At 53.5% G+C, this 20654-nt stretch overlaps 2 non-coding genes across 2 annotated transcripts; both read left to right on the top strand.

Annotated features, from left to right (window-relative positions):
- Nucleotides 1-3488: 3488 nt before the first annotated feature.
- On the top strand, nucleotides 3489-3561 carry TRNAK-CUU. The gene has a single exon. It is a non-coding gene; the product is annotated as a tRNA-Lys (tRNA).
- A 654-nt stretch (nucleotides 3562-4215) lies between these two features.
- Nucleotides 4216-4287, top strand: TRNAE-UUC. Its single transcript has one exon. It is a non-coding gene; the product is annotated as a tRNA-Glu (tRNA).
- Nucleotides 4288-20654: the final 16367 nt, after the last annotated feature.

The following is a 20654-nucleotide window of genomic DNA, read 5'->3' as shown; positions in this document are numbered from 1 at the left end:
TGTGCGCTTCCCGGAAGTCTGCACAGGCACTGACACTCCCTCCTCTGGCCTTTGTCTCTTTTCCAGGCATTAGGAGGCCACACGATCTCTCTGTTCTCCAACACCTTCAGTTGGCACCTTGCAGGAGAGCGGCCCAGGCCATCAGTATCCAGGAGACAGGGTTTCAGCCATTCTCTGTGCAGACGGCATCACACTAGCACTCTAGGGCTCTACAACAATCACACCCCCTTATCCCACCATCTAGATCCTTGAGAAATGCACAGGGGAAACTGAGGCACCCACACTGTATTCAGAGAAAACATTAAGAACAGCCCCACTTTGTAACACCTGTATACAACTAGTTATACACTTTAAAGGGGTGTAAAATAGTCAAGTATTGTGCTAAACAAAATGATACTCCAAACTGACCACCAAATTTAAGTTGCATGTTTTCCCCTCAGGTGTGGGCTCTGGGGTTGGGCTGGGGATGAGGGTTCACAGTGCAGGAGGGTGCTCAGGGCTGGGGTGCTGGGACTGGGGTGGGGCAGGGCTGGGGATAAGGAACTTGGGATGCAGACAGGCTGCCCCAGGGCTAGGGCCAGAGAGGACCCCCCTCCCTGTTACCGGCAGCCGCAAGCTCCAGAGGAGGGCCCCATCGTCCCCACCTCCTGCAGCACACTCACTCTGCGCCACAGTCACTGCACATGCTCCTAGGGACTCTCTCAGGTCCAGAAAGCCCACTCGCCTTCCCTGTGGTGGGTACCGGGTGTCACGGAGTCCCTGGGCGATGCTCTAGAACTGCTCCCCACCAAGCCAGGCAGGACTTTGGGAGCCTCCTCTCCTCGGAGCAGACTTTTCTGGGCAAGAAGCTCACACGGCTTCACCTTCCTGGGTCTCTCCTTGGAGCATTCAGCATCCTCTGCCCCTCTGTGCGCTTCCCACAGTGAGCCCGCCCAGGTGGGGTCCTGGGGAAGCCAGAGGGTCCCGCCCCCCCACTTTGCAGTCAGACGTGACTCTCAGCCAGCCAGTAACACAGAGATTTATTCGATGACAGGAACAGGGTGTAAAACAGAGCTTGTAGCTACAGTGAACCGGACCCCTAGGCCGGGTCCATTCTGGGGGCAGTGAGCCAGACCCCCCTTGTCTGCACTTCACGCCTGGTCCCCAGCCAGCTCCAGACTCCCAAACCCCCTCCAGCCCCCACTCCTCTCTGCTCACCTGATCTCTTTGTCTCCAACACCTTTAGCTGGCACCTTTGCAGGGGAGGGGCTCAGGCATCAGTTGCCTGGAGACAGGGTTTCGGCCATTCTCTGTGCAGACGGCATCACACTGGCCCTCTAGGGCTTTACAACAATCACACCCCCTTATCCCACCATCTAGAGCCTTAAGAAATGCATTGGGGAAACTGAGGCACACAGACAGTATTCAGAGAAAACATTAAGCACATTCCCACTTCGTAACACCTGTATACGACCAGTTACATACTTTGAAGGGGTGTAAAATAGTCAAGTATCGTGCTAAACAAAATGATACTCCAAACTGACCACCAAATTTAAGTTGCATGTTTTTCCCCTCAGGTGAGGGTTCTGGGGTGGGGCTGGGGATGAGAGGTTCACAGTGCAGGAGTGTGCTCGGTGCTGGGAGTGCAGGCTTTGGGGTGGGGCAGGGCTGAGGATGAGGAACTTGGGGTGCAGAGAGGCTGCCCCAGGGCTAGGGCCAGAGAGGACTCCCCATCACCACCACTGGCAGCAGCAAGCTCCAGGGGAGGGACCCCTCCTCTGCCCCTCTGCCCCCACAGCACACTCACTCTGCACCACAGTCACTGCACATGCTTGTAGGGCCCCTCTCAGGTCCAGAAAGCTCACTCACCTCCTCTATGATGGGTACTGGATGGGGGGGTTGCCATCACAGGTGGCCTTCCATGTTGCTGCCCCTCACCATAACTTCACTGTGGATGGGGGATGGGGCTGCCCCTTCCCCAGCATGGGGCAGGGGCAGGGGCAGGGGCGGAATCATAGGGTCAAACACTCACAGAAGCCCCAGCAGCTGCTAAGGTGAGTGAAGTCCGTCTCCTGGCCGGAAGTCCCCTTCGTGTCTCCTCCAGGTAGCGGGAGAGGAGGGCTGCCAAAAATGGCAGGGTCCCCTCCCTCCTGAGGTGCTACAGCAGCTAGCACTGCTCTTATGCTGTAGCCCTTAGGTGGCGGCAGCAGCAGCAGCAAGGGAGAGAGATGCGTGCTGCGCACTCTTTACGTTCAGGCAGCGAAGCTCCGGGGTGGAGGGGGGGAAGATGCCATTTCTGGGGGATTGTTCCCAAGCTGCAATACTTTGTGTTCAAACATCTACCAGCTTCCTTGGTGAAAAATAACACCAGGTTTCTTTGCAATATACAAGAAAGAAGGAGTTCTTCTTCGAGTGATTGCTCATATGCATTCCAGTTAGGTGTGCGCACGCCGTGTGCACGTTCGTCGGAAGATTTTTACCCAAGCAACACTCGGTGGGTCGGATGGGTGCCCCCTGGAGTGGCGCCGCTATAGCGTCAGATATATACCACTGCTGACCCATCCGCCCCTCAGTTCCTTCTTACTGCCCATGTCGGTCGTTGGAACAGTGGAGCGCGGCTTAGCTGACCTCCACTTCCCTAGCTACTCGTAGTTTCTCTCGTTAATTCTTGTATATATAGTTCAGATTTATATAGTTGTAGTTAACTTTATTCGTTTGTAGTATAGTTAGTGTATATAGTTGATACTATATATATGAATGGGTCACAACCTTAGCCCAACCGAAGGCACTGAAACAAACTCAAATGATGCTTCAGCTTCCTCCCTCAGCATCACAAGACCAACACAAAGAAAACTCCCGAGGAACGGAGCTCTGAGCATTGCCAGGTTGTGAGTTCCGTGCCCTCAGGAAGCAGCCAAAATGCTCAAACCCCCACCCGCTTCTCTTTGACCGCTGGCAACATGGTATTTGCACAGGAGCCGCAAGCCCGTCTTTCCTGTCTTTGTCTATCCCGGCCCCTTCCCCCCAAATGCTTTCATGGGACGCTGGAGGGACCTAAGGACCTGCAGGTTCCCGCACCCACCTCCTAAAGCAAACAGTCCTTCCCTTCTCTGACATTCCTGGAGCCGCACATCCTTGGAAGAGTTTTACCCCAGGGGGTTCTGATTCCCTGCGAAAAGATGTGTCTGGCGGCCGGCGGGAACTGTCTTCTCTGCCCCCTCTTTGGGCGCTGAGAAGCTTTTTCTGAGAAACAGCACCTCCTCCTGCTGGGAGAATCCTAAATTCCACCCTCCCACCCAGGTTTCTCTGAGCAGCTGCTAGATGATTTTCCCACTTCTCTGGTCTAGACACCAGCATCTAACTAGCCTTGGAACGGGCCCTGTTTGCTAGCTGGAGAGCGAAGGAACCAGGAAAGAAGGCAAATGTCAGGAAACGAATCTCAGCACGCAAAGAAACTTCCTTCGCTCTTCTTTTGCACTGTCTGTGCCTTTGCTACCCCTTGAGGCCTAGCCCGACTAGCTCAGTCAGTAGAGCATGAGACTCTTAATCTCAGGGTCGTGGGTTCAAGCCCCACATTGGGCGTTTCATCTTGCACTCTTCGACATCACTCTCTCCCTTAGAGTCTCAGAGCATAACGGAATCCACTCTTTGTCCTCTCAACCAGCTGAGGCGGTCTCGGACCTTTAGTACATCATGAAGACAAGACACATTGACAATTCCATGGTCCTAAGAGAGTTGAGTCTCTTCTAGCCCAGGCAAGAGAGGGAAAAAATAACCTTTCAGAAGCTGATTGCCCCCCTCCCCCTGAGCAGCCATCTAGAGCTTCTCTACTTATTTCTATATCTTCGCCAGTGCTCAGTAGTTGAGATAACTGCTTCTTTCTCAAATCCTCCACCAGCCCTCTTCATTGGGATGGAGATTGCTTAAGGCTGACGATTCCACCACATCTTATTCATCCCTCATACATTTCTGTAAGCCCATGGAGAGTAAAACAAGATAGCAACAAAACTGTTTTTTTTTTTAAAAAAAAGACATGGCCTCAATGTATAACAATACTGGAAATTGTCTTAATATGTTTTCTGTTTCTTTTTCATATCAGTGCTAAAAATAGGAAGGGAACTGTAAGGAAACGAAGAGCTCAGAGCTTGTGTTAACCTCCTTTGAAGACGAACGAATGGCCTCAGTTGGACAGAAAGTAGGCCTAGAAAGTTATGCCCAACCCCCACAACTGTCATCTCCCTGGTGGTCTAGTGGTTAGGATTTGGTGCTTTCACCGCCACGGCCTGGGTTCGATTCCCGGTCAGGGAGTTATCCTCTTCAACAAAAGTCTACCTTGCCTTCCTCGCTTGGAGTTCAACCAGAGGAATGCAACTTCCTGGCCTCCTTCAGAATGCTCGGAAACTCTTTAGAGGCCATGGGGAAAGCAAAGCTTCCAACTACTACAATATGGCTATCTGCCCCTTAAAGCCCAGCCTCTGCACCCTTTTACACAAATACACTTACTTGTGCAAACAATTTAGTTTTTCCTTCTTACCGAGCCTAACCTAAATTAGAACAACATTGCACTTTGACCCAAGATCTTTTTCTTTTCTTTTCACTTTTCTTGGTGAAACTAAACCAAACCAAACAATCATTTTGGGTCCACCAAAATATTTCACTAAATATAATATTCATCCAAAAACCTTTCACCCAGCGCTATATACAAGTCTTTGGAAGTAACACCCCGGAGAAAGATCATTAAGCTTTTCCATTCCTAAGATCTAGCCGCTGAAGGCTTCTGAGCATGGGCTATGGGCCTTTCACCTCTAGGCCAGTGGTTACCCTCTTGCTCAGGTGGCTACTGATGAAAGGCAACGTGGTTTAGTGGCAGATCCATTTCAGCCTCCCCCTTCCAATGTCTACAGGAGGGTGTTTGTTTCGCATTGCATCTAAGAATCAAATCAATTCTCTTGAAACCTCAACCTGGAATCAAGGTGATTGTAGGTCAAGGAAGGAAGGTTTTGTTCATCCTGTTCTAGTAAATGCTCAAAGTTGCGATGCTTCTTGGAGCTTCCAGACACATTGGCCAGAATTTTCAGAAGGTCTCACACCCACCGCTAGGGCCAGATTTGCAGAAGAACTAGGCTCCCAGTTAGGCACTAAAATCTTTAGCCAGATTGTCAAAAGGCTCAACCTATTTTTCCAAAAGATGAGTTATTTTGGAAAAAGCTTGTAAAGATTGTGGGTGCTGGTTACTTGTCTATGTGGCCCACACTGCTGGAGTTGGAGGTTCACCATTGTTTTCTCAGAATGCGGTGTCCGTAGTCTGCCTCAGTTCTGGTGTCCATCTTTTATTCTCCTAATAAATCAGCAGGGAGACTAAAACAACATCGGACTCACAGGGCTCCCGGAAACCTGCCAATTTGGCTCACGGTGAAGGTGTATACAAATCATCTGTGCTGTAGAAGGGCTCTGGGAGTTGAAAGAGTTGTGAATTTAACCCTCTAGCGAGATGGCCCTCTTCTGCTTCCCAAAGGCTTTGGCTGCAGTAACAGCCCTGGGAAAAGCCCTGGCCCTCCTCACCTGCCCTTGCCCAGCACAACGCCTTTTCGGGCCTACACAGCTCTTCACACAACACCCGCCTGGGACCTTACCCTCACCTACCAGCTCAGCAGCACCTTTTTTCCTCTCAAAACCTCCTCTTGCCACCCTCCCCCTTCCACACTTCACACTCACCTCATCGCAAACTCACCCATGGCCCCTTTGGCTTCTCAAGCGCCTCTGGAGGGACGCAGCTTCCCAGGCACGCAGATCCTTCCCTTCAATGGACACTGGATGGACATTCGAAACACAGCCCTTTCCAGTAGGTAATGTGTTGCTTTTGGACCCTGACGCCCAGCAAGAAGTCCTGGTACTCTTTTTCTGACCAATGGACCCCACTGACTTGCCTTTACCAAGCAGAAACTAAGGACCGGCTGATGGCTCTCTTTGCAAATGGACGCCATCAGACTGAGCCACGAGGCGTGCTGCAGGATAGCCCCTCCCCACCAAAAAGCAATGCCGTGACCCAGATTCGAACCTAGGCTGCTGCGGCCAGAGCGCAGAACACTAACCACTATACGATCATGGCCAGGCGCTGAGGGTGCAGGCAGCAACCCAGTGGAAAATGCTCAGCTCTGTGCTCTCGGGGCAGCCACCTACCTCACCAGCATCACAGGTATTTCTCAAGTCTCCCCATTACAGTCACAGGTAAAATGCTGAGCAAAGGAAAAAAGACAGGAAGCCAATCCCATGCCTGTCCCTTTTTCTGTCTTCCTCCACCCCTGGACCAAGTCCCTCCCCCTTTGTCTGGGCCATTGTCCTCATGCCCCTGGCCAGCCTATTTCCCTTTGCATTTTTCCATGGAGAGGAATGTTTATGAGTTTGTACCCAATTTTTTAAGGCTTTGCTTTGGCAAGGCTGTTGCCTGCTGTGAGAAAAACAGAAGGGGGCTACCTGAACTGGTGTCACTGGCTGAAGCTTATCTATAGTATATGAAAAAAGCTCAGAGCTCTGAAAATGGTTTATTTACTTTAAGATTCTCATGTTAGTGAGATTGTTTCCTAGCTAGCAGGGGACTGTTTTGTGATGTGCATTCTACTGGCTCTTTGGTTTTGTATGTTTTTGGGAGGAACGGTGGAGGAGAGTATCACGGTTGAAGAGCAGCAAAGAAATGCGTTGTTGTTTGTGTTAACGTTTGGTTTTTCCTAAAAGTGTCTGGTTTGGAGTCATTTGTAACTTTTCGGTTAGTTATTGGTAACGGCTTCTTATTGGGCCCCTGAGTTGAAAGGCTGCTCTTGCAGATTTTAGTTTGTCATTGTTGGAAGGTCAGTTCAAGAGCTGCTTTCTTAGTCTAGTCCGTGAGGGCTCTTCTGCCGCCCTCCTTAATATACCTTCCAGAAGGTGATTGCATGGTTTCCCTCGTCTTCCCACAGAAGAGAAATTGTCCATCCCTTTCCTGTTGGGAAAACACCAGTGTTTTAACTTAGGAAACGGTCAACGTTTTGCCCAGATGAGTGCTAGTTCATAGGCGCAGAAGAAGAGGAAGGCTGTGGCCCTTTGAGTCAGATTCCTAGCGAATCCACCTTTGTGATCATCAATAACCAAACTTCCATACAAACGGACTTCACTAAAATAAGACAGGAGATCTACATCACTCACTTCACCTCTCTACAAAGGAAAAAGGACTGTAAGCTGTCTAAACTCCAACCACATGGGGCCACAACTGTGATACCCCTAACCCACCGAGCAATATCGTCAATCTATCCAGCCACACACTCAGCCCAGAAGAACAGTCTGTCCTATCTCGGGGACTCTCTTTCTGCCCTGCCACCCCCACCAACATGATACAGTTCTGCGGCAATCTGGAAGCCTACTTTCGCCGTCTCCGACTCAAAGAATACTTCCAGGACAACACTGAACAGCGCACTGATAAACAGTTACCCTCCCACCAACAGCACAAGAAGAAGAACTCCACAGGGACTCCTCCTGAGGGTCAAAATGACAGTCTGGACCTATACATTGAATGCTTCCGCCGACGTGCACAGGCAGAAATTGTGGAAAAACAACATCGCTTGCCTCACAACCTAAGTCGTGCAGAATGCAATGCCATCCACAGCCTCAGAAACCATCCTGACATTATAATCAAAGAGGTTGATAAAGGAGGTGCTGTTGTCATCATGAACAGGTCTGACTACCAAAAGGAGGCCGCCAGACAACTCTCCAATACCAAATTTTACAGGCTACTTCCCTTAGATCCCACTGAGGAATACACTAAGAAACTGCACCATCTACTCAGGACACTCCCTACACTAACACCGGAACAAATCAACATACCCTTAGAACCCCAACCAGGGTTATTCTATCTACTACCCAAGATCCACAAACCCAGAAATCCTGGACGCCCCATCATCTCTGGCATTGGAACTCTCACTGAAGGACTGTCTGGATATGTGGACTCTCTACTCAGACCCTAGGTTACCAGCACTCCCAGCTATCTCCGTGACACCACTGATTTCCTGAGGAAACTACAATGCATTGGTGACCTTCCAGAAAACACCATCCTAGCCACTATGGATGTAGAGGCTCTCTACACAAACATCCCACACACTGATGGAATACAAGCTGTCAGGAACAGTATCCTGATGATGCCACAGCACAACTGGTTGCTGAGCTCTGTGCCTTTATCCTCACACACAACTATTTCAAATTTAATGACAATATATATCTCCAGATCAGTGGCACCGCTATGGGCACCCGCATGGCCCCACAATATGCCAATATTTTTATGGCCGACCTGGAACAATGCTTCCTCAGCTCCCGTCCACTCACGCCCCTTCTCTACCTACGCTACATTGATGACATCTTCATCATCTGGACCCATGGGAAGGAGACTCTGGAAAAATTCCACCATGATTTCAACAGCTTCCACCCTCCATCAACCTCAGCCTGGACCTATCTACACGGGAGGTCCACTTCCTAGACACCACGGTGCAAATAAGTGGTGGTCACATTAACCACCCTATACCAAAACCTACCAACCGCTATGCCTACCTTCATGCCTCCAGCTTCCATCCCGGGCACACCACAAGATCCATTGTCTACAGCCAAGCACTGAGGTACAACCGTATCTGCTCTAACCCCGCAGACAGAGACCAACACCTAGAAAATCTCCACCAAGCATTCTCAAGACTACAGTACCCACATGAGGAAATAAGGAAACAGATCAACAGAGCCAGATGTGTACCCAGAAGCCTCCTACTGCAAGACAAACCCAAGAAAGAAACCAACAGGACTCCACTGGCCATCACATACAGTCCCCAGCTCAAACCCCTCCAACGCATCATCAGGGATCTACAACCCATCCTGGACAATGATCCCACACTTTCACAGGCCTTGGGTGGCAGGCCAGTCCTCGCCCACAGACAACCTGCCAACCTGAAGCATATTCTCACCAGCAACTGCACACCGCACCATAGTAACTCTAGCTCAGGAACCAACCCATGCAACAAACCTCGATGCCAACTCTGCCCACATATCTACACCAGCAACACCATCACAGGACCTAACCAGATCAGCCACACCATCACCGGTTCATTCACCTGCACGTCCACCAATGTAATATATACCATCATATGCCAGCAATGCCCCTCTGCTATGTACATCGGCCAAACTGGACAGTCTCTAAGGAAAAGGATAAATGGACACAAATCAGACATTAGGAATGGCAATATACAAAAACCTGTAGGAGAACACTTCAACCTCCCTGGCCACGCAATAGCAGATTTTAAGGCGGCCATCCTGCAGCAAAAAAACTTTAGGACCAAACTTCAAAGAGAAACTGCTGAGCTCCAGTTCATCTGTAAATTTAACACCATCAGCTCAGGACTAAACAAAGACTGTGAATGGCTTGCCAATTACAGAACCAGTTTATCCTCCTTGGTTTCACAGCTCAGCTGCTGGAACAGGGCCTCATCCTCCCTGATTGATCTAACCTCTTTATCTCTAGCTTGCTTCCTTATATATACACCTGCCCCTGGAAATTTCCACTGCTTGCATCCGAAGAAGTGGGTATTCACCCACGAAAGCTCATGCTGCAAAACGTCTGTTAGTCTATAAGGTGCCACAGGATTCTTTGCTGCTTTGTGATCATGGTATTTCCCCTGCCAGGTAAGTATGAGTTCCTGCTGCCTGGCCGCCGCCTGCCCTCTCTCGCCCTGCACTTATAACACACGGGGCAGACCGACCGCCAGCCTCGCCCACACCGGCCCCCACTGCCGACAGCTGCCCTGACGCGTCCCCCGGAGCCCCTCCCTTCTCCACGCCGAGCTCCCGGTGCCAAAGTCGGGCCCTGCCTGGCAGCCTGCGTCCGCTCCCACAATGCTCTGCTCGCACACAGATCTGCATACCCGCTCACGCGGCTCCGCCCCTCCGCTCGGGCCCCGCCCCCTGCCCGCCCGGGCCGCCACTCTTGCCTGCCCTGTAGTGGTAGCCGGGTCCCGTCCCGGGAAGCCAGGCCAGCAGAGAGACGACGTGGCCCACCTGCTGCTGGGGAAAGAGCACAGCTTACATTTTGCTTCTCGCTCTCTCGCTCTCTCCCCACCGGAAGCTGGTCCAATACAAGACTGACCTCCCATCCCTTCGCAAAAAACCCACCTTTCCAAACAGTCCTTCTTTCCCAGCCCCCTAATTTTGCTTTCACACCCTGGGACCATCTCCTCTCTTTGTCTCCCCCACACCCCCCAGGTAAAGTAGAGATGGAGGCAACTTCAGCCACTGGAGACAGCCCCAGCGAGCGCTGCAGCCCGCCCCAGGGGCCGGGGAGGTGTTTGCAGACAGAATACATATATTCCAGAATTCCAGCCCTGGGACACTGAGGAGGGGAGGAGTCAAAAATGCCCCCTTCAATTATTACCTCCTCTCCAGAGGTCAGGTGAGAATCTACAATCCTTTCCCCCCCCCAGCCCCTGTGCCAGGATCCCTCAAGCAGAGCCTGGAGTCCTGGCCCTGGCATCTGTACTATTGACAAAGACTAAGTGACAGGGACAAAACACTCAAATCCCGCCTGGGGCGAGGAGCCAGGTTTGCTCTTCAAATTCTGTCGTTGGTACATTTGCAGGCCTGGGAATGTCCCACAACAGCATTGAATGGGAAGCTGCCTGCAGAACAGTTACACTGCACAGAGCTCCTGTGGAGGAGGGGTGGGAATTAGTAACATTTTGAGGATCGTTTGGGAAATGAGCCTTTGCTGACAAGGTTTGTCTCTGGTCATATTTCACCTTCAGGTGTTATGTTGAGGGATCTTTGGTGTATTTTTGTGAGGTTAATAACTATCTCCTCGACTTAAAAATTGGTGTCACTTGATTTTTGCATCTCCCTGTGACAATACAACTGACACGTGTGGCTTTCTACAGGGGGTCATGATGTTACAGTTGGGGAATTCAGTCTCTGTACTTCTTGGGGGGAGGGAGGTTGCTTTTTTACAGCTGCCTCACTGCCAGGCACACCGGGCTGTTAGCTGCACCCACTGTCCTTGCCAGGGGCCCCTGCTGAACCCTGGGCGGCTGCACTGCCGTGCTGGGGTGACTCTGCAGGGGGAGAAGCTGCTGTGGAGCAATGTAGAGCAGGTGCAGGAAGGAGACGGGGTCACTATTCACATTCTGAACTGCACAATTTTCCAAATTTGGGACTAGATTCATAGATTCATAGACTTAAGGTCAGAAGGGACCATTATGATCATCTAGTCTGACCTCCTGCGCAACGCAGGTCACAGAATCTCACCCACCCACTCCTGTAACAAACCCCTAACCTATGTCTGAGCTATTGAAGTCCTCAAATCGTGGCTTAAAGACCTCAAGGTGCAGGGAATCCTCCAGCAAGTGACCCGAGCCCCATGCTGCAGAGGAAGGCGAATGTCTGAGAACAATTCTAGGGGAAGGTGAACGCAGAGCTATGATACTGGAGATGCCCAGACCTCCAATGGGGGCAGCGTGGAAATTAATAATGGGAAGATCATTTGCTAAATTAGTCGTCACTGACAAGCTTTGTCTCTGTTCCTATTTCACGCTGTGGTGTTAGTTAGAGGAATCAAGACAGATTTTTTTACTATATTGATTAAACACTTAATTTTATTTAACCAAGACAAAAACTTAGTATCACTTATTTTTTCTCTGTCCTAGCAAGAATGAATTGAATTTTGTGACTTTCTGGAAAGTGCAGCAAGATTAAATGTGGGGAATTCAGTCTCTGTGGTTGTGAGCTGATGTTTTCCTCTCACAGGTCAGTGCCTACATTGAAATGCCAAGAGGGATCTAAGGGCTGGTGTACGCTGGGCACTGAACTGGCAGCGTGACGTCTCTTAGAGTGTGAAACCCACCCCCAACCCATAGAGTTAAGGTGACCTAAGCCCTGGTTAGATAGTGCTAAAGAAAAGGAAGAATTGTTCTGTCCATGTAGCTATTACAGGGATTGGAAAACCCTTCCAGTCATCTGCCTGCTCACTCCAGTGGCTGCCGGCCCCTCGGCATGGCAGGGTGGGGTGGGTCTGTGCCTCCACGCGCTGCCCCTGTCCCGAGCCCCTGCAGCCAATGGGACACTGTGGGGGTGCTGCCTGGGGGCAGCAGAACATGGAGGCCCCCCCGTCTCCCCTGCCTTGGAGCCCCAGGTAATCGCCACACCCCAGACCCCCTTCCTGAGCCTGCCCCCCCCACCCCCTTCCCACACACCCCTCCCGCCTACCCCCAATCTTCCTCCCACAGCCCACAACCCCACCCCTACTCCTGTTCCCCCTTCCTCCTGCCCCAGCCCAGAGCCTGCACCCAGCACCCAAACTCCATCCCAGAGCCTGCAGCCCAGACCCCCTCCCCAACCCAAACTCCCTCCAAGAGCCCAGCCTCTCACCCCTTCTGCACCCAAACTCCCCCCAGAGCCTGCACCCCTCCTGAACCCCAATCCCCAGCCCCAACCCAGGCCCTGCACCCTAGACTTCCTCCCCCCACCCAAACTCCCTCCCAGAGCCTTAGGCAGGTGAGGGGCAGAGGGGAGAGAGTTTTCCTGTGGGTGCAGTTAATCCACTTCCCAAGAGGTGGCAGCTCTGTCAGTGGGAGAAGCTATATCGGTGGGTGCGCAAACTGTGGTGTTTGCCACATTTAAGAAGTTTAATCAAACCCCATTTTTAAAACCACCTGTGGTCTGGGAATGGCAAAGGAGCTCAATGAAGCAGGGTCTATCCCGCAAAGTCCTGGAGATCACAATTCTATATTCCTGTTGTCACGGGGGTATAGCTCAGTGATAGAGTGCTTCTTGCTGCTCACAGTGGTACTTGGTCAAACTCCTGTGTTCTCTTATAACCTTTTTTCTTTTTTTAAAAAAAGGAAAACATTTTCATTCCATTCTCCATTATGTTCAGGAGCTCCTCTATACGGGGGTGCTTGATATGAATGTAAACACTCAACATTTTGCTGTTCAAATGCATAAAAACCTAGCGAAGCTGTCCATCAGCTGAAATCAGTTCCAATCCTCTAAGTGTCCAGTTTATGTTTTCATCAATTAAACAAAGGTATCATACGAATGTACATTTGCAGATCCCTCCTTTCCAGGAGCTGTGCTGTGCAGAAGAACAAGAACCACATCCAGCTGCAGTTGAGAAGTCTGATAACGAAAGAGCAAACAAATGTTCTGAGGGCTGGAGAAAAATGCCTTCTACTGAGCTATTGAACGAGCTCAACCTGTTTTGCTTATCAAAAGAAGATTGAAAGGTGACTTCATTGAAGTGTTGAAAGGCCTTAATGGAGAGAAAAGATTGGGTATGAAAGGGCTCTTTAATATAGCAGAGAAAGGTATAACAAGACCCAATGGCTGGAAGGTGAAAAGAGACAAATTCATATTACAAATAAGACACAAATATTCAGCAGCCAGGATGATTCAATACAGGAACAAGCTATCAAGGAAAGTGATGGATTTGCCATCTCCTGATGTCATTTAATGAAGACTAGATGCCTTTCTAGAATGTATTTGCCCCCAAAGTAGCTATTGTGTCATATAGGAGGCCTGTGATATGCAGGGGGTCAGATTAGATGCTCTAATGGTCTCTTCTGGCCATAAAGTCGACTAATTTCTGAAAAACTGAGTGTAGCATTGGGAGAAGTGTCTGATGTTTTCCTGTCTAGCCGGCTTGCTGCCTAGAACGAACGCTTCTTGAGTGGGGTGATCCACAGGGAGTAGCTCAATCCTCCAAAGTGCCTGGCCAGGGGCAGGACATTAGCCCAGCAAGGGATGGGTGTGGCAGTGACATCACAAAGGCTTTTTGCAGGACCTCAGACTATTGGTCAAAGGTGGTGGGGAGGTGGTGACCTCACAGAGAGATGCTGACATCAGCCAGGCAGGACAGGGGCGAGGGGCCAGGGAAACCTCAGAGACCCCTGTGGCTTTGCTTCAGCAAGTCTCCTTCTCCAGGTCTCTCTTTGAGGACAGAGAGAGTATTCCGGTTCAGGTACGTGAGCGCCAGGAGGAACCTCTTTAGAGTTTTCTCCTTTCCTTTTCCTGATTTTACTAGAAAACAGCCATCCCAGTTTAGAAGGTAAGAGCCTCCTTGAGGTTTGAAACCTGTTCAGTCTGATCCATCTAGTGACAGTTGAATTTTAGGCATGGAAAATACAAACTTAAGGAGGCAGAATTTTATTCCGCACCTGGGATTTTGTCCTTTAGAATCACTGTGGTCATTAGAGTTTGTCCTTTTTGTTTCACCTTTTCCTCCATCCATCCCTTCCTCCTTTCTCTTTGTCTCTTGCTTCTTTTGTCCTTTCACGTGTTCCCCTCCCAACACCAGGAGCAGTGTGTGTGTGCGTGCGTGTGTGTGTGTGTGTTGCGGGGGAGTGCTCGACAGCTCCCATTGTGGGAGGCCCACCCAAAAATGTGGGGCTGAAATAGTGTTCGGGCAGTGATCCCCACTGGTGGCCTGGGCCATCCTTTGGGCTCTCTGGTGAGAACCCTCAGCCTCCCATCCTCAGTCTCTACCCTGATTGGCTGAGCAGGGGGTTATTGACAGGGAGGAGACTCAGGTCCTTGTTGTTCTCTTTTAAGACCAAGGAAATAAGTCAGAACCAGTCATATGTTTGATGAATTTTGCTGCTTTGCTGCATTAATGGTCTCTGAGCAGTTCATGATTCTCTCTAACATTGCAGTTCTCCTCAAATACTTGCTGAATAATTACTGTGCACTGTTGTTGGTGTGGAGCTCATCCGAGAGCACTTTATTCAGGACATTCAATGTCTGAAATTCAAGATGTGATGGTTAGTTTGAAAATCAGGGCTCTTGGGTCCTATTCCCAACTCTGCCATGGGCTGGCTGTGTGACCTAAGACAAGTCAATTCTCTTTTCTCAGCCTTAGCTCCTCCCTCTTTCAAGTAGGGATAATAATGATCCGCTCCTACCTACCTCAACACACTCACTGTCTCTCCCCACACACAAAGTCTCCACACTGCAGTTGAAAGGCAGCTGGCAATCTAGTAGGATGCCCACAAAACGATGGGAGAGAGAAATCTGCATCATTGAAAGTACAGCCATGGAGACACCACACATCAGCCTTCCCTAGCTGGCAAGAATCAAACTTCCACAGAAAAACCCCTATGGTGTTATAGCCCAGCTCCCTAAGCCCTCAGCCACAACCACTTAACACACGGCTCTTTCTACACTCTGGTTCTGTTCTCACTGAAGGGTCATTTCCAATTGTTTGCTCAGACCAGCTTCCCCAGCACACTCACTGTTGTGCAGCTCTGTACATGGGGCCATGGCTGAGCAGCAAGAATTCCTGCCCTTTTCCCTACTGGCTGGAGCATGGCTAGAGTGTGTCTGTGGTTAATGATGTTACTGTAGATTGTTCATTCCCTGCCTTGGCAATTCAGACAGTCCCTTTTCCCAACATATTTCTAGCACATCAGTCCCTGGCTGGGTCTCCTGGGCAGTGGAAAACATCCCTTGTTTGGTGCTGCCAAGGGGATCGTGCAGAGCTGAGACATCCCTCGGCTTGGAACAAAGGGGGAGTTGGATGGAATTTATCACACAACCCTCCCTGCTCCCCAGAGCCCCATGGGGAGAATCTAGAGAGGGGGGAGTCATTCCTCCCCTGCGCTCCCAGAAGAGCTGCTAGGGCTCCTTCCTGCCAGCTACTCACCTCTGGATTCACCCTCAGCTCCTGGGAACTTTCTGCCCCAAAGGCTCCAGAGGCCTGGGGTGGGGAGGGCGTCACTGCACAGTCTGAAACACAAGGGAGGTTTCTGGAATTGAAGGAAGGAGCAGGAAATGGAGAGGAAAGAAACAGAGAGAAAACGCCTCTTCTCCCCTCCCCCTCCCAGCAAGAAATGTGACCAAGGACCAGCATTAGGGGAAATGGTGCCCGGGGCAAAACTTGTACTTTGGCACTTCCCCATTGCCCCGGACGATCCGCCTCCCGCTTTACCGCTAGCTCCTGCACTCCCAACCCTTGTGCCTCCTTCACCCCTAACTCCTGCCCCCTCCTGTGCCCTAACCCCTACACTGTCGCCTTTGCCCTTAACTCCCACACTCCCCTCCTGTGCAGGGCCGACTCCAGACCCCAGCGCGCTAAGCGCGCGCTTGGGGCAGCATCCCGTGGGAGGGCGGCAGGCGGCTCCGGTGCATCTCCTGCAGATGTGCCTGCGGAGGGTCCCCCGGTCCCATGGCTTTGGTGGAGCATCCGCAGGCATGCCTGCAGGAGGTCCACCGGAGCCGCGGGACCAGCGGACCCGCTGCAGCCCCGTCTGCAGGAGATGCACGGGCAGCGGGACCGGCGACCGCCAGAGCATCCCCCGTGGCGTGCCGCCCTACTGGGGCGGCGCAAATCCTAGAGCCGCCCCTGCTCCTGTGCCACCAGCCATTGCCCCTCTGCTGCACCCCCTTCATCCCTAACCCCTGCACCCCCTCCTGCACCCATGTGGGGACACTGACCTGTGTACATGGAGCCGCTGGCATTGCTGCCTGCTCCTCCCTGGGATGCTGCTCCTCCAGGCACCCCGAGGGGCTGCAAGGCGTGGGGAGGGGCGAGAAGTGACATCATCCGAGCTCCCTGCATCCAGGTCACTTTCCTCAGCTGGGCTGCATCAGGGGAGGGCAGAGAGCAGCAGCTTCTGATGCTCCCCTCACAGCCCAGCCCCAGTGGGGAAAGTGACCAGGACGCAGGGAGCACATAGTGTTGCTCCTCGCTCCCCACCCTCTGTGGGGCCACGGAGGAGCACTGGGGCAGGGAGCAGTGAGCACCTTTGCACTGCCACACGGTGCCCTTTGACCCCTGGAGCCCTGGGCGGCTGCCGGGGCCCCACTAAGGCCGGCCAGGCTCCCAGCACGAACAGCAGAGACACAGGGAGACTGGCCACCCACTGAGCAGAGGTAGCCTGGGCGGCTCGTAATGGAGGCTCGGGGGGCTCAGCCTCCCCAAACCTTGCGTCGCCCAGGGGGCAGTGGGGCCCATGACTAGGGGCCCTGGCCAAACTGGGCCCCCTGGAAAACTCTCCCCCATGTCGGCCCCAGGAGTGGAGGAGCTCCCACTCCCTGCTACGGCCCGGGGGCTGCAGCAGGGGCACAGAGCATCTCTGGTCTCGGGGCCACAGCGGGGCAGGGGTAAAGGAGTGACAGGGTGGGGCCAGTGGGGGAAGGGGTGGAAAAGAGGTGACAGTGGATGGGGCCGTGGGTGGAAGGGGGCAGAGCCACAGACAGTAACGGGGGGTCATGGTTCCAGTGCTGGGGCCCCGCACTTGTTCTCCCTTCCCTGGGCTTTGGCATCACTAGCCCCTGCTTAGCGAGTAGGGTTCAGTGGTCCCCAAAATGTGGGGCATGACTCCTAGGGGGACACAGAGGAACATTCATGGGGGCACCTCAGGGCCTGAGCCAGCCCCCATGGAGGGAGCAGCGCTCAGCCCCACTCTGTCCCAGCTCTTCCCCAACCCCACCCTCAGCCTGGGCCTCTGGCTCCCAGCTCGGCCTCGACCCCCTTACCCCTGTCTGCACCTCTCTCCCCAGCAAGCAACAGCCCCACTCCCAGCCCCAGCCTCGACCCACTTACCACTTACCCGTTTCTCAACCGTGGCTTCTGAAGGTATGATGCTGCCCCGCGCAGGAACGTGCTGCGCCGCTTCACCCCTTCCCCCCCCCCGCACAAAGCGGCTGGTCGGGGCGGGGGCCGGGGGGGAAGCTCCTGCCGCCGAAATGCCCCACCCCCGGCACAGGGCAGGTCTGTGCGGGGCGGGTCCGGGCCGGGTCTGGCTCTGTCCGGGGACTCGATCCCTGTGTCCACCCCGCGGGGATGTTCCCGGCGCCCCTTGTTCGCTGGGGCTGTAACCCACCCCCCCTGCATCTGGGTGTGAGCGGGTCTGGGTGGGTCCGCCGGGCCCAGGCACCGGCTGCGTGTCACCCCCCGACTCCCGCTGCCCCCGGCCCCGCCCCCCTCCCCCGGGTGAGCCCGGCTGTAAACACCCGCAGACAGACTTGGCCTTCCCGCAAAGCCCTGCCCTGCCCCCCCTCATTCCCTGCCCCTGCTCCCCCATACCCCCAAAGCTCGGTCCCTGCCCCCCCCCCGCCTGGTCACTGCCCACCCCGTGTGTGCACCAGCACTGTGCCGGGTCGGGATGGGAAATTGTCCAAACTGGCCCAGGAGAGACGTGTGTGTCCCTGCTGCCCCCTGCTGGTGGGGCTGAGCCCCGCTCTGTGTGTGTGTGTGTTGGCGGCTTTGCAGAATTTTGTATCCTGCAGCAAGTGACACACACACATATTGATGCACAAAGACACTCACACAATCCCAAGAACACTCACACACAACACACCCAGAGGGACATGCTAGCCCAACCCCCACAGAGAGAAACAATCACACCCCACAGCCACACTCTCAATCACACACACACACACCAGAATATTCGCAATCTTGCACAGAGACACAACTGCACACAGTTCACGCCCACTGCTCCCAACACAAGGACCTCCTGCCCCACACAGCCTGTGCCGAGGCCTGTGGAACTCACTGCCACTGGACAGCTACCAATGAGAATGATCCCCTCCTGCTGGATCATCTGCTTGGCCCCCCAATCCCTCTCGGGACATGTGTGGCGTGGCTGGGGATTGTGCAATGGCCCAGCACCAGGCAATGCAGAACAGACACCACACACCCTGCTCAGCCTCACCTGAGCTGCTCTCCAGGTGCATTGGAGCCCAGCACCCCACACCGTGGCACTCCTGCCCCACAGGGGGTGAGCTGCAGCTCCTGCCACACTCCGCAGAGGGGAGAAGGGTCAGGCCAGCCAGCCCTTGTAAGATGGGGAAATCACCATCGGGGTCAACGGTATGGGGGCTGTGACATATAGAGAAACGGTTGTTGCACTGGCAGAGGGCAGCAGAGCATGCGCACACACACACAATTGCAAACATACACAAACACATGCATGAATCCAGCCACACACACACAATTGCTAATGTACACAAACACCCGCACAAATCCAGCCAACACCAACACAAGCCTGGGAGCCAGGGGAGCAGAGCAGGCTGGGGCTGGGTCACTCCACTTCCTGCAGGAAGTAGCCAGCCCCCCTGGTCCCACGATGGCCTGGGACCAGCCCCCCTCTGCTTCCCCCCACAGAGACCTGCGGCCCCAGCCTGCTCTGCTCCCCTGGCTCCCAAGCTTGGGGGAGTGGGAACCGCCCCACAGCACTCGCCGGCGGCGTTGCTGGGAGCAAGGGCAGTGGACCAGGCTGGGGCTGGGTCACTCCACTTACCATGCAGTGAGTGCAGGGGCAGGGGCCATGGGGACGAGCCGGGCAGCCCCCCCTGCAGCAGCTCCCCTCCCCAGCTCCCCTCCGCTCCACCTTCTCCCCTGAGCTCGCCACGTCTCCCGTCTCCCAGGCTTGTGGTGCCAATCAGCTGTTTAGTGCGGCAAGCCTGGGAGGGGAGGAGAATCAGAGCGGGGGCGTTGTGCTCAGGGGAGAAGACGGAGCAGAGGTGAACTGGGACAGGGAGCGGTTCACCTGCACGCTCCCACCCCTGTTACTTGCTGTGGGCAGCCCTCCCCCCGCACCTCCCAGCCCCCTGCCCCAGCTCACCTCCACTCCCCCACCTCCCCATAATGCGTTTTTGGTGCCCCCAACCACTTGGCACCCTGGGGGCCGACTAGTTCGCCTAGTGGTTGCACTGGCCCTGGCCACTGCCTATCAGCAGGATTCCCCCTCCTCTTCCTCAGTGAGAATAAATCTCCACACCTAGACAGTTGGTCCGTCCGTAGCACCACAATCCCCCATGCCTGAGCCTCCCTGCCAAAGCCCTGCACCTGGCTCCAGAGAATTAAGTCTCACGTGTCACTGGGAACTCGACTTCTTGTGCCCAAAGAGTCTCGGCCCCCCTCAGTAGCTGACCCGAGAAACACAGTGTCTGCAAAAGCAGCAAAGAGTCGTGTGGCACCTCACAGACTAACAGACGTATTGGAGCATGAGCTTTCGTGGCTGAATCCCCACTTCGTTGGATGTGTCAGTGTCGGCCTTTTCCAAAGAAGTGCCTGGAGGGCCTTTTTTTTCTGTGTAACCACGTGGCCTAATGGATAAGGTGTCTGACTACGGATCAGGCGATTGAGGGTTTAAATCTTTTCGTGGTTGTGCTCGTGCAGTTTTACCATTGTGCTGAAAGTCCTGCTCCCTTCAGGGCTGGAACTTCTTCTTGGCGGCTCAGGCCAATGCTCTGGCCTGGAGGATGGAGACCCCGGTGACCTGGTGACCTGGTGACCTGGTGACCCAGAGACGCAGCTCAGGAGTCACAGCCAGTTCTGGCCAGTGAGAGGTGTGAAGAAGCAGGGACTGTCTGTGTGCGTGGTAGGTAGAGACAGGTATGCAGCTGTAACATGAGCCTGGCCTGGGGGAGGGGAGGTCTCACCTCTGGCTGGAGGTAGACAAAGGGAACAGGGAGTGGAGGCATTCCTCGGTTTTGGGAGCTGGGAGGTGGGTTTCAGGGGATCCTAGGCTGGGATCCAAGCACCCTGAACCCCCAGAAAGGCCAGATTGAGGGGTCCTGGCTCTGCACACAAGCTGGGCTGTATCCTGTGTTCCTGTTGTTCAATAAACCTTCTGTTTTACTGACTGGCTGAGAGTCACTGTGAGTTCAGGAAGAGGGGTGCA

The sequence above is a fragment of the Mauremys reevesii genome, unplaced genomic scaffold (assembly GCF_016161935.1).
Source record: "Mauremys reevesii isolate NIE-2019 unplaced genomic scaffold, ASM1616193v1 Contig71, whole genome shotgun sequence".
Classification (NCBI taxonomy): domain Eukaryota; kingdom Metazoa; phylum Chordata; order Testudines; family Geoemydidae; genus Mauremys; species Mauremys reevesii.
The sequence above is the reverse complement of the archived record's forward strand: the minus strand, read 5'-3'. Positions and strand labels throughout refer to the sequence as shown.